This window comes from Propithecus coquereli, unplaced genomic scaffold (genome assembly GCF_000956105.1).
Source record: "Propithecus coquereli isolate 6110/MARCELLA unplaced genomic scaffold, Pcoq_1.0 Scaffold274, whole genome shotgun sequence".
Lineage (NCBI taxonomy): Eukaryota > Metazoa > Chordata > Mammalia > Primates > Indriidae > Propithecus > Propithecus coquereli.
Genome location: NW_012148330.1, coordinates 1,489,202 through 1,502,817, shown reverse-complemented (window position 1 = coordinate 1,502,817; position 13,616 = coordinate 1,489,202).

Sequence of the window (13,616 nt, the reverse complement as noted above, 5' to 3'; positions counted from 1 at the left end):
CCAACATAATACATATTGTTGAGAGAACTATTCACTATTTTTGCCATTATTTAATGAAAGAAACATTATTTTAATACTAAAAATATAAAAAGGGCATTAAATGAGAATAAAAGTAATTCCTTTCCAGGAAAAAAATCAGTTACTGACCTTGTAATATCTGACATGTATGGATATATTTATTATATTTTCATCATTTTTTTCTTTTGTCATTAAATTAGAGACAGTGTCACCCAGGGAGCTTTGCACACCAGCCTAAGGGAACTAATTTCCATAAACTCCCTGCTTTGAATTAGGTGGACATGATTAAGTAGTATACAGAGACTGGAACACTTTAGAGATTCCAATATTTAAAGATTAAGAAATCTGGTTTGGGTTTTAATGGTGATGTTAAACAGTGTAGTTTGTGGAAGTGATAGAAGTCCTAGGCCTTTGTTATGTCTCTCATTAGCCAAATCACAGAAAAATAGAATGCATGCTGAGATAAAGGTAATCACTCACAAAGCAGTTCCTTGGTTAAATCATTTTATTTAAAAGTCCCTCACCATGGGAAAACAAAACTATAATTTCACTAATTGAACTCTGAACTTAAAATACAACAACACAGGAAAAGGAACAACTCCAGGCAGAAATAATCAGATCACATTAAATAGTCAGTTTAATTTCCCTTCTGGAGAAATGTGGATCCATGAAATATTTCTACTGGGGGTAAAAAGCAAGACAAAGACGAGAAAGAGGAAGAAGGGGAACAAGAAACCACTAATGTGCTCTGGCCTGCTTCTCAACACACACAAACTCAGGAACATTAAAAAGGGGAGATGCTGATTTTCTGGAAAAGCAATGGAAATTCACATGTTTATCATTATTTATAAATTTATAGTCATATACCCTTTGCCGAGCCTTTGGGCATATTTATAATCTGAAGCCATATTGTGTAAAATAGTGATACTTGTTTTATTAACATTTACACACAAATTTACACACAAATGAAATTGTTACAACGTAAAAGTGTAATACTGGCCGAATTACTAACTTGTGCTAATATACTGAGAACATGCCCCTACCTCATTTCCTAAAGAAAAACATTAATGGTATATACTAAGGTTTTAGAAAAGGGTAATATGGACTTAGGTGTAATTTTTATATCCCTTCTGGAACATGAGCAATTTTAAGGTAAAGATGCATGAAAAAACATCTAAATGGAAAACATTGATGCTTATGGCTATGGCTATTGAAACCTTTATTTTTAATCTTATTTTTAAAATTTTTTCATGATTTTTCTTTATTAGGTGTGAATAAAAAGATACCGGATATAACATTTCCATTAAAAGAAAAATATGTAAATATGGTGAATAATGAATAATAAGGATGATGAGAAAACTTGGGAGAATTTCCAGCTTTCCTAATACCAGGCCAAAGAATACATGCTTTCACTCACCAGCTGGGTTGTACTGATATACTTAAATGTGTTTAGAGTTACCTCCCTTGTGGCAGCTGAGCATACTAAAATGTTTACAGAGGTTAATTTGGGACATTAGTGAAGCAGTTTTCTAGCTGTAATTTAGGTTAGTTGCTCCTTTTAGATAGTGATTTCTTTTAGGTAGTGAAGCAATCAGGTTTTCTCTGCACTAAAGAAAATTTTAGATCTTACAAATTATTGTACATGCGGCTACATTCTTTGATGATTGTTGTATAGATGATTCTGAAAGACAGAAAAAAAAAAAACCTTAGAGTAATATCAGTACTTCAGTATGTTTTCTATTATATGGACACAGTTGTTAACTGTCTAATTTGCCTAAATTATCTCATGGTGTCCCCTTAATTTGAAGATACAATCTTATTCTCACCATTCCATTAACCGTCTATAATCTTTGAATGTGTTTACACTTTATCTGCTTTCCTCTGGGCTGTCTCCTCACCTCAGCCTACACATTCTGGAACGGCTTCAGGCTTATTACTATGATGTAGGAAGTTATTAAAATATGTTAATTTACTTGACTGAGATGACTTTAAATTAGGCCCTTACAGTGTCCTACCTTCAAGGCTGTCCACAACTATGTAATATCTGGAACAAAATATTATTTTGTGTTCAAATATTCAGAAAAAATGAAAAAAAGAATGTTATGGCTTTTTCTCCTAACTCCAACCATATTTACTGTAACAGTTCTATAATTTAAGTAAAATCAATAGTAGCTCACATGCAGTGAATGCTTCTGGATCAGGCAATCTCCCACACAATTTGATTTGCGTGTTCTGTGATTATTCCTGTTGTGCAGATGAGGGCCGAGTGGTTGAGTAACTTTTACAATGTCATAGAACTAATCAAGGATGCAGCCCTGAGTCCTCCCAAAGCTGCCTGTTTCCAGGGTCAATGCTCTCAGCTGCTGTAATATGTGACCTTTTAGATCTTAGCATAGGTAGAGAGAGGGGCAATCTTTGCATGTTTTAATGTTATTTTTCTTTGTCTTAATCTCCTTATTTCTTTTTCATAACATATGGGGGAATATATATGTATATATTAGATTGAGTCTTGTTCTGTTGCCCAGGCTGGAGTGCAGTGGCACCATTGGAGCTCACTGCAGCTACACACTCCTGGGCTCAAGTGGTCCTCCTGCCTCAGCCTCCTGAGTAGCTGAGACTACAGGCATGCACCTCCATACCTGGCTAATTTTTTACTTTTTTGTAGAGACAAGGTCTCGCTGTGTTGCCCAGGCTAATCTTGAACCTATGACCTCAAGCATTCCACCTGTCTTCGCCTCCCAAAGTGCTGGGATTGCAGGCATGAGCCACTACACCCAGCCCTCCTTTCCATACTAAAAAAAATACCAACATCACTTTGCAAATATGACTCTAGGGAAATACATATACAGGCTTGGATTTGTTCCTTTGAGAAATCAGGAGGACTGAAGTATTTTTTAAGAAGTAAGGGACTTGATTAGGTCTCAGTTTCAAAAAGCAAACTCTTCAGTGTATGGAGGAAAAAGTTTAGAAAATATCTTTCCATTGACACAAATGACCTTTACTGTCTCTGTACCCCTAATTCTCATCTCTACTCTCTCTCTCTCTCTCTCTCTCTCTCTCTCTCTCTCTCTCTCTCTCTCTCTCAATATCATTTTTCTCTCCACTGAACTACTTTCTGTTTTCCCAAGATGCCAGGACCATGATCCCCTCAGAGAGTCTACACGAGATATTTCTTCTGACCCCACGTACCACCACATCCCCAACTTTCTTGGCTGTGCCTTAACAGGACTTTGCTCAAGGGCTATTTTCTCTGATACTAGTTATTTAACTACTAAGACCGAGTTGGAAACCCAGCTTAGTGCACAAAACTCTACTGAACATAATTGTACAGTGATTGCCTTGTAGCTCATCTATTTCTCTACTTATATGAGGGCAGTAGATAGCTCTTATTCATCCTAATTCACAGTATGCTATACAAATATCTAATGGTGTTATAACATGCATTTGGGCTCTTAATACTAACATGAAGATTGCCTCTCCTTCCCTCCCTCCTTCCATAGTATAGACCTCTCTGGACAAGGTGGGGTTTGGAAAGGATGTACAGGGTTGGGTGTCTTGGGTACAGGAAAGAAGCAAATAGAGAAGCTCAGGAAGAAGCTGGTGGGAACTTCTAAAGTGTGGCGGGGCATGGCTTTCATACAATGAGAAAGTCTCCTGACTTTAGCACTGAAGCAGGGTACAAGATATTCCTATTGTAACAGGCATTAACTTTTTAACTCTTAAGTTTATATATCCTGGGAAATTCCCAGGATGCAGAAAGTGGGATGGGGGCTTTGGATACTGGTTGTTTTCCAAAACATGAAGAAGTGTTTCAAAGCCACACAGGTGCACACCAACTGAACGTCAGTTTTCCTTATACCCTCAGTTCAGAGTGCACAAAAACAATCAGCTCACATGTATGAGAGGATGGAGAAGAGGAGGACAGTGAGGGAGGAAGACAGTGAGGGATTGGGGAAATATGTTACCAAATTCCAAGAAATACAGGGATAAAACGTGGCTGCATCAAATGCTTAAGCACACAGTCTACACGAGCACACCACAAACTGGGATAGGCCTGCTATTTCTGCATCCTTGCATTAAAAGAAAACCTTGGTTATTGTCAATGTCGTGGAATCCGATTTCCTTTCTACCCTCTGTCCCAGATAGAGTTTGCCAGTATTTCACCAACTGTGAATGAAGATAAAATTTTCTTCAGGATTTTACAGACATAGAAGCCAAAATTTAAGTGAAATTTTACCTAGAAGCAAAATATAAAATAAAGTCTGCTTTGAGTGCTTATCTCTGTGGTTGCAAACATACTTTCACATATGGAGAGTGTGAAGAATCCTTGGTTGTTAAGACATTAATCTCAGAGACTATAATAGATACCAGAAAGTACACCAACTCTAAGAATCATGTTCCTGCACTGAGGCTGGGGAACGCACATTATTATTCCCTGACTGTACCTGATAGCATTTGAGTCAGAAGAGAAAAGGATTGTTCAAGGAAGTCTCAGGAAGGCAAAATTAGTAAACTAAGATATAGACTTTTAAGGAAAAAGCTTGGGAACATATAAAATAGAAGAAATCCATCATAGAGAATTTGTGGAACATGAAATTTATCAATATTGAGTCATTAATTTATTAAATAATCAAGAGAGCTACTACTACTCTCTTGATTGCCTAATAAATAATGTACCACACCAGTATGTGTGGAAGGTACAGACAATAAGGTTGAAGAGGTCGCTGCCTTTGTGAAGTTTAGAGAAGACATTATTAGTATGGAGCTAAACAAGTAAATGACAGAATGTAAGGTATTGATATGTTATGGGAAGGTATGTTATGGAAACATAAGGGAATAGAAAAATGAAAGCTGGGAATGGAGAGGGTGATAAATTTTAGATAAGATGTTCAAGAAATGCTCTCAGTAGAGAAGACACTGGAAAAGAGACCTGAAAGGTACCACGGAGCCAGTGAAGAAAATTCACGGGGACATAGAACCAGGAGAGGATGAGAGTAAGTGCATATCCCACTAGGAGCGAGTAAGCTGGGTATGTTCGTGAACAGCAGTAGGGCCAGTGTTGCTAAAGAAGAGAGAGTGCAAGAGAAAAATGAAAGAGTTCAGAAAATAAATCACATCACCTTGTCTCGTAAAGGCCATTGTCAGGAGTTTACATTGATTTTGTTCCACGTGTAATAGGCTGTCTTTGTGTTTTACAAGCACGTCACAAGTGTGTTAAGTGTAATTGACATTAAATCATCCAAATACTCCTTCGGTTTGAATATTTAAACCCCCAAAATTTATATGTTGAAATTCTGACTCCCAAGGTGATGGTATTCATAGGCAGGGCTTTTGTGAGGTGATGAATGCCCTTATAAAAGGGGCCTGAGAAACTCTCCCTCTCTTTGCCATGTGAGGGCAGAGCAAGAAGCCACTGTCTATGAACCAGGAAGCAAGCCCTCACCAGACACCAAAGCTGCCAGTGCTTTTAGCTTGGACTTTCCAGCCTCCAGAACTGTAAGAAATAAATGTCTGTTGTTTATAAGAACGACATCAGTTCATGATATTTTTATAGTATCCCTAATGGACTTTGACAAACACCCAGAAAAGTTTTCGCTATGATAATCTCTGTAGAAATAGATTAGAAATGATTTTATTTTTTTTCTGTCATAGAAAATTATAAACAAGATTATATTCAGTAACATATTAGTAAATCCCCTAGTTAAATGCAATTCAATTTATAATGTGGCAAAAAATTATGGCTCATATCTGCATTTTGGATGCTGTCTAAATTCTCATGTAGTCTATTAAAAAAATACATACCAAATATCCCCCTCAAAAATAAATTTTTAAAAACAACAAATAAGATTCTCCAAATATACTTAACCACTGTATCATTATATGAGCCCATATAAGAAGAGACAACACTAATGATAATGTTAATTTAAATAAATGTGTTATTACTTGAAAAACAACCAAACCAACAAGAAGGGGAGCTCCCTGGACTAGCTAGGACCAGTTTGAAGACAAGTGTGGGACAGTGCTTATTATCTAAGGTTTGAATGAGAATTAACATTACAAAAGATTTGCTTTGTTTAAAAGGAAACTGCTTCACAATGTAGTTGATTTCTTAATTGACATTTCTGTGTTCTTCATTTATTTTGTATTCCAGAAAATCTAGTTTCTATTACTTACAAAACTTTCATGAGATTTAAGTAGAAAAAATTAAGAAAGTTTTCTTGTTACTCCTGTCCTTGAACTTGTCTTCCTTTTGTGAGGGGAATGGTTGGGGACATAGTCAGTATCCAAGCTTTCTTTTGTTTCCGATTTTGGAGAAAAAAGATAAACAGGAAAAAGAATCAAGTTAGAGCTTATAAGGATTTATCAAATACTACACAACAGACCCTGGCAAATAAGTCTTTTGCACTTCAAGGAGAGTCAGTGTTACTCAATAACATTCAATGTGACACTTCACTGGAAAGCTAGTTCCTTCCAAAAGAAAATTCTATTTCAGCAGCTTAGAGTGGGCCTACTGTGTGTCTTATAGCATGTATTGATCCTCTACAGATCAGCATATCAAGTTCATGCTGTGAATTTCTGGAAGAGAAGATATAATCCCCAGATTCAAGGGGCTTATCTAACACTTTTTTCATCAAAGATCTTAAGGAATTAACATGACAATTTTAAGAAAAACATATCGTGGTATAGAGCATATGTAGTATTCTCTAGTATATTTAAATAGAATCATAGAATGGACCTGAATAACTGAAACTAAAATTTTGATTTTAGAAATGATATCTTTCGTTCAGAAAGACAATTAGAGTTAATACATAAAAGTCCAAAAGATTTCTGCTTGCTCTTCTTTGTTATGTTCCTTTCTCTCTTAAACACTCATTTCACATTTTGTGGATTTGAACAATGCTTTACATATAAATATTGGTTGATAAACTTTAATGCAATTAATTTATTCAATTTGAGGAACTCTTCTCAAAATATTCAAGTTTTACTTTAAAACTTCCAGGAAGTCTTTGAAACCTGAAAACTAGAGTTAAGAAAAAAAATATATATGTATACACACATACACACACGCGTGTATACACACAAATATATTTGCTTTAGGTATATAAATGCACTCGTTAATAAGATAATTGTGCAAATTTTTCAAATGTTCTGAGGACAACTCCAGGTTCTGTATTGAGGAGCAATAAAGCAGCTTTTAGTGACCCTTATAGGAACAACTACCTGCTTGTTAGCGTAAGTTTCACAAGTACTGCCACAAATCTAAAGAATTTCATACATCAGCAAAACAGGGCATTTATTGAATCTTGGAGAGGGATGTTTTGCGTTGATTCAAAATGAACATTGCAATTTGGTACTTTCTGTTTTCATCACTCAATTTTTCTTAAATACAAAGCATTTCAGTTCCCCAAACTATGTTGAATCACTTGAGGATGGCATAAAACAGATTAATGCTTTCTGACAGTCCTGAGGATGTAAAAACGTTGTTTCACCTGCTGTGTCTCTGAGAGATGAATGAGGGTAACGTTTAGATCTATTTCTGGATTTGTCTAGAGACCCTTTTAATAGAGCACCCAATAAAATGTAGAACAATTTCTACAATTGTTTTTTCAGAATAAGTGAGGTGAAGAATTTATTTAGAAATCAGGTGAGAAGAAGGAAATTATTAGTTTTAGGCCTCATGGTATTCAACCAAAAATATTCTTTTTCTCTATATATTAATAAATAAATAGAATTGATGTTAACCTGAGACCTCTACAAATCCAGTATAGCAAACCTTGACTTTTACACAATTTTAAAATGAGTTCAAAGTAAAGATTTTTTAAAAAACTTGTTACATCTGAGAAAACTAGTCCCCACAAAAAAAATTAGAGGAAAAAGGATATCTGTATGCAAAAATTACATTCCATTAACTGCTTTTGTGAAAATGAGTCTTTTTATACATATATATATTTAGGTAATCAAGAGAGACAATGTTTGATATAATTGACTAATACTGGTATATTTCTGTCAAATGAATATTCAAAGATGAAAAACATTGACCCACTAGTAGACATAAGAATGAAGTTTTTATTTCTTTCTATATTTATTGTGTCTTTCAGCATGTTGATATTGTTCAGTTAATTGAAATCTTAGGGCATGGTAGGATATCATATGACATTTCCTTGAATTAGTTCCTCTGAGATGAGTCATATTTAGAATAGTAGGTCCAAGGACAGGTATACCTTATTTTATTGCACTTTGCTTTATTGCATGTTACAGATACTGCATTTTTTACACATTGAAGTTTTGTGGTAACCTGCCTTGAGCAAGTCTATCAGTGCAACTTTTCCAACAGCATGTGCTTACTTCTTGTCTCTGTCACATTTTGATAATTATTGCAATATTTCAATTTCTTATTATTATATCTATAATATTTATCTATGATCAGTGATCTTTGAAAGCTAGTCATCTTCTATCAGTTAGCCAAGTTGTGAATTCAAAGGAAAAGTTCTTGAAGGAAATTAAAAATGCAACACAGTGAACAAATGATCAAAAAAAAAAAAATGCAGAACAGCCTTGATGCTTATATGGAGAAAGTTTTAGCAATCTGGATAGAAGATCACACCAGCCACAACCTTCCTTTAAACCAAAGACTCACCCAGAGCAAGCCCCTAACTCTCTGCAATTCTATGATGGCTGAGAGAGAGGTAATAAACCTGCAGAAGCAAAGTGTGAAACTTGCAGAGGTTGGTTCATGAAGTTTAAGGAGAGAAGCCATTGCCATAACATAAAAGTGCAAGGTAAAGCAGCAAGTGCTTATGTAGAGTCTGCAGAATGTTATTTAGAAGATCCACCTAGGATTATTGATGAAGGTGGCTGCACTAAGCAATACATTTTCAATGTTGATGAGATAGCCTATATTGGAATAAGATGCCATCATGAACTCTCATAGCTAGAGAGAAGAAGCCAATGCCTAGTTTCAAAACTTCAAAGAACAAGCTGATCCTTTTATTAGGAGCTAATGCAGCTGGTGACTTTAAGTTGAAGCCAATGGTCATATACTATTCTGAAAATCCTAGGGTTCTTAAGAATTATGCTAAGTCTACTGTGCCTGTGTTCTCTAGATGAAACAGCAAAGCCTGGATGACAGCACATCTGTTTACAGCATGGTTTACTAAATATTTTAAGTCCACTGTGGAGACCTACCACTTAGAAAAAAAGATTTGTTCCATAATATTACTGCTCATTGATAATGCTCCTGGTCATCCAAGAGCTCTGATGGAGAGGTACAAAGAGATTAATGTTGTTTTTATGTCTGCTAACACAGCCTCCATTCTATAGCCCAAGAATTGAGTAGTAATTTTTTTTTTTTGAGTAGTAATTTTAACTTTCAAATCCTATCATTTAAGAATTACATTTTGTTGCTCTACCTGCCATAGATATTGATTCCTCTAATGGATCTGGGCAAAGGAAATTGGAACCCTTCTGGAAAAGATTTGTCATTCTCGATGCCATCATGAACAGTTGTGATTCATGGTAGGAGGTCAAAATATCCACATTAACAAAAGTTTGGAGGAAGTTAATTCCAACCCACATGGATGACTGTGAGGGATTTAAGACTTCAGTGTAGGAAAAAACTACAAATGTGGTGGAAATAGCAAGAGAACTAGAATTAGAAGTGGAGCCTGAATGTGGAACTGAATTGCTGTAATTTCATGATCAAACATTAATGCATGAGGAGTTGCTTCTTAATGAATGAGCAAAGAAAGTGATTTCTTGAGATGGAATCTACTACCCCTGGTGAAGATGCTGCGAACATTGTTGAAATGACAACAAAGGATTTAGAATATTATATGAACTTAGTTGATAAAGCAGTGGCAGCGTTTGACAGGATTGACTATGATTTTGAAACACATTCTACTGTGGGTAAATGTTATACAGTATTGCATGCTATAGAGTAATCTTTTATGAAAGGAAGAGTTAATGAGTGTAGCAAAATTATTGTTTTCTTATTTTAAGAAATTTTCACAGCCACCCCAACCTTCAGCAACCACCACCCTGATCAGTCAGAAGCATCAACATTGGGGAAAACTCTCCACTAGCAAAAAGATTGTCATTCGCTGAAGGCTAAAATGGATATTAGTATTTCTATCAGTACAGTATTTTTAATTAAGGTATGCACATTTTCAGACATAATGCTATTACACATTTAATAGACTACAGTATAGTATAAACATTATTTGTATATGTGCAAGGAAACCAAAGATTTTTTGTGACTATTTGCGATATTCATTTTATTTTCATAGTCTGCAAATAAACCCACAATATCTACAAATATATCTGAATTTATTATTTAGTCAAGTTAGGTTACTAGGACCCAGTGTGCTCCTACCATTTAATCATTTTTAAATTATTTTCGAAATCTATTTTTAAAATATTTGTCTTTATAGTGCTTACATATATATATATATTTCTGGTGACTTTATCACTTAGAAAATATTGAATTGGGGTGCAGACACATTTACTATTTAACACATAAAATTAAATGCCATATGAGAATGGAAAGGGATTGTTTTCATTTCTTACAAATATTTGAAGAAACTGTTGCTGAAGTCTAAATGCAAGGAAGCTTCAAGTGCAGACATAGAATTAGTATTTTATTCTACCTTTATGCTTTCTCTACATATATACTATTCCCAACATGCTCATGTCTTTATTTTAAAGAATCATATAACTCTTACAAGCACAGATCTGGACATGAACGTGGCAGATTGCATTTAAGATAAATTGAAAGGTAAACAGTGCATAAAAGGAAAATTAAAATTCAAAGAATGTTATTGTATTTTTTAACCATATGTGAACACCCTGGCATTATATGGCCATTAGTGTAGGTTTTCAGGTATCTTAAGATCTATAAGAATTTATGTAGTGCTCAAAGTGTCATTAGAATCTGGAGAAAAATACAGTTCTTTATTTTTTTTTTTCTAACGCCTTAGTATTAAGTCAAAGCCTTCTACATGAAACTGTTTGTTTAACAATTACACATACAATTAGATAGAAATAAAATCTCTTGCAAAATGGTGTGTGTTGTAAACACCAAAGAAGATACACATTGACAGTGTGCATTGAGAAATGGGGAATTATTTCATACGAGGTTAACACAGGTACACAATGGGGTTGACCAGGGCAAGAATAAGTCCTAATAGAACATATGGTCATGTGTGTCAAAAAATCTATTTACCTATATATCAAGTATGCTGATTCTATACTTTCATGTATTTAAATACACATAGATATTTACCAATCATCAGTTGCCATGCAATAGCTAATTGAAATGATGGCAAATAGGATGTGCTTGATCAATTTTTGCCAAAGTAAACTTAGTCACATTCCACCTCTGCTCTTAAAGAAGAAGAAAAAAAGAGCGTGTACTTTGTCTTACACAAATTCAGTTTGTCTTTGATTATTATAACTAAAAACTAAATGTATCAGAAAATATCACCTCTCCACAAAGTACCACTTGGTCAAATACTTTTCTGGGCTTTGAGAAATAATAGACATACATTTACATATTGCTCTAAACTACATGTGGTTCTCAAAAGACATGAGAAAATTGGAAAGTATTGGCTAAATGGAGTCAGTTGCCTTGTACCCTGACCTTGGGAAAAGAGCTCCAATAAGGACAGATGCCCACGCCCACTGGGCTTCCATAAAGCAGATAACATTGCTTTGAAAATCTTCTTGGGTAGTATTTCCAGTATTAGGATTGTCAAACTGGATTTCCAGGTTAATTGTGACTTTCAGGAAATGGTGCCTCTTTAGCACCTTTTATGCACAATTGTTGAAAGTGGATCTAATATGATGTAACCAATTCAAAATCCTGGTATAATGGTGCCAATGGCAGCATTTTGGGCAAGTTATTTTTATGTATAGATGCTATAATTAGCTTGAAAAAAACTATTCAATATTACAGCAAGTATATGAAAAAATCCTAGAACCTATATTATGAAAGTGCTTAGGACTTGGGGGCCATACTTAAGAGGAGTAATTTTTTTACAGTTGTTTCACTAGTGCCTTAGTCCCCTTTCATTTCTTGTGACATAGCTTATTTGTTTGTCCCAAAATCAAATGGGCAAGGTTACAGGGAATATTCTCAGAAGCCTCTCTTATTTACAAAACATCCCTATACAAAGTAGAGTACACTGGTTGAATGTTATATACCTGAATGTCACCTGTGAAATGTGTTATTAAAAAACAGCAACAACGAAACAGAGATCCACAGCATCATACTATTAAATAATCTTATTTTTTTTTTTTTAGTAGTCTTGGGTCTAAAGTGTTTAGTTTTTTTTAGTTTTAGTTTTTTAGCTTTTTTTAGGTTTTTGTTGTTGTTGTTGTTGTTCTTAGATAAAAAGCAGTTTTATAAACCCATAATCTTTTCCAGATTCACTTGGTAATATTTCAGTAGAAAAAGGTGGTTTCTGGGAAGTCGACCAAACAGATGCTCCCTTGATCTGGAGGCCTCAGCATGTGGAAGCGCCTGCCTGCCTTTCCATTTGTTTCCCGCATTCAGTGTGATGTTAGGAGGAGTTCACGGTCCTAGGTGTGGGGGCAGGGTGTTCCACAAAGACCTCCAGACAGAACCCACAATTAGCGGTGGCTGCAGTCAGCACACATGCTGAAGACCCTGAGCGGGGAGCTGGAAGAGTCGGGGGCCAGGGCCCGTCCCTCCAGGAACATGATCCTTGGGAACACAGCCATGGGCCATGCTGTGGTCTGGTCCAGGGTCTGGCTGCCGCGGTCCTACTCACAGCACTTACAAAAGCTGAGGTGTGTGCGTGTTCTTTCACATAATTGATACGGTATCACCTTTTATAGGAATAATAGAATATAAAAACATCTGATGTCTGGATTTTCTCCCTGCTTCCAAATTTGTAGACTCCCAGGACAAGATTTTTTGCAGCCTTTTTAAAAATCTGGTTCTCAAGCAGTTTATCTATCCGTGTCGATCCTGTGAGACTGCTTTGGTATCCGAAGGGCCTCACTGTCCAGCACCATCACCTGATGCAGGACACCTCGGAACTAAATATTTACTAAATAATGTGTCATATAAGTACCTCATAATGTACTAAGTAAGGCCCAGATTCTGGAAACTAAGCTGCTCACTTTGCTTCTCAATAGACCAAGGACGAGAAAAACAAAAAAGCTAAGGGAAAAGAAAAGATTCTGGGTAGCTTTATTCTTTCTTTATGCCAATCACAGCCAAGTCTGTGCTACAAAATAACTATTAAAAGACAGTAATTTGTACAAATAGTCTCGGATATTTTAATACATATATTTGGTGATCCACCCCACATTATCTATTCTTTTGTGTTTTCTTTTTTAATTATTGAGTCATTCATCTATTCTTCTATTTGAATGGGAACTAGAATATGCTTCAGGCATCAATGCAATTGACTCAATTTACAAATAGGGAAAGTGAAACTATAGACTATTGACTTGTTTCAAAATGGAAGAACTTTAGAAATGGTCTTCCATGGTGGCTCAGATTCAAGATTTTATCTTTTCCTGGCATATTTTGTATTCTTCAATCTCTATTTCTACTTATTGCTTCATTC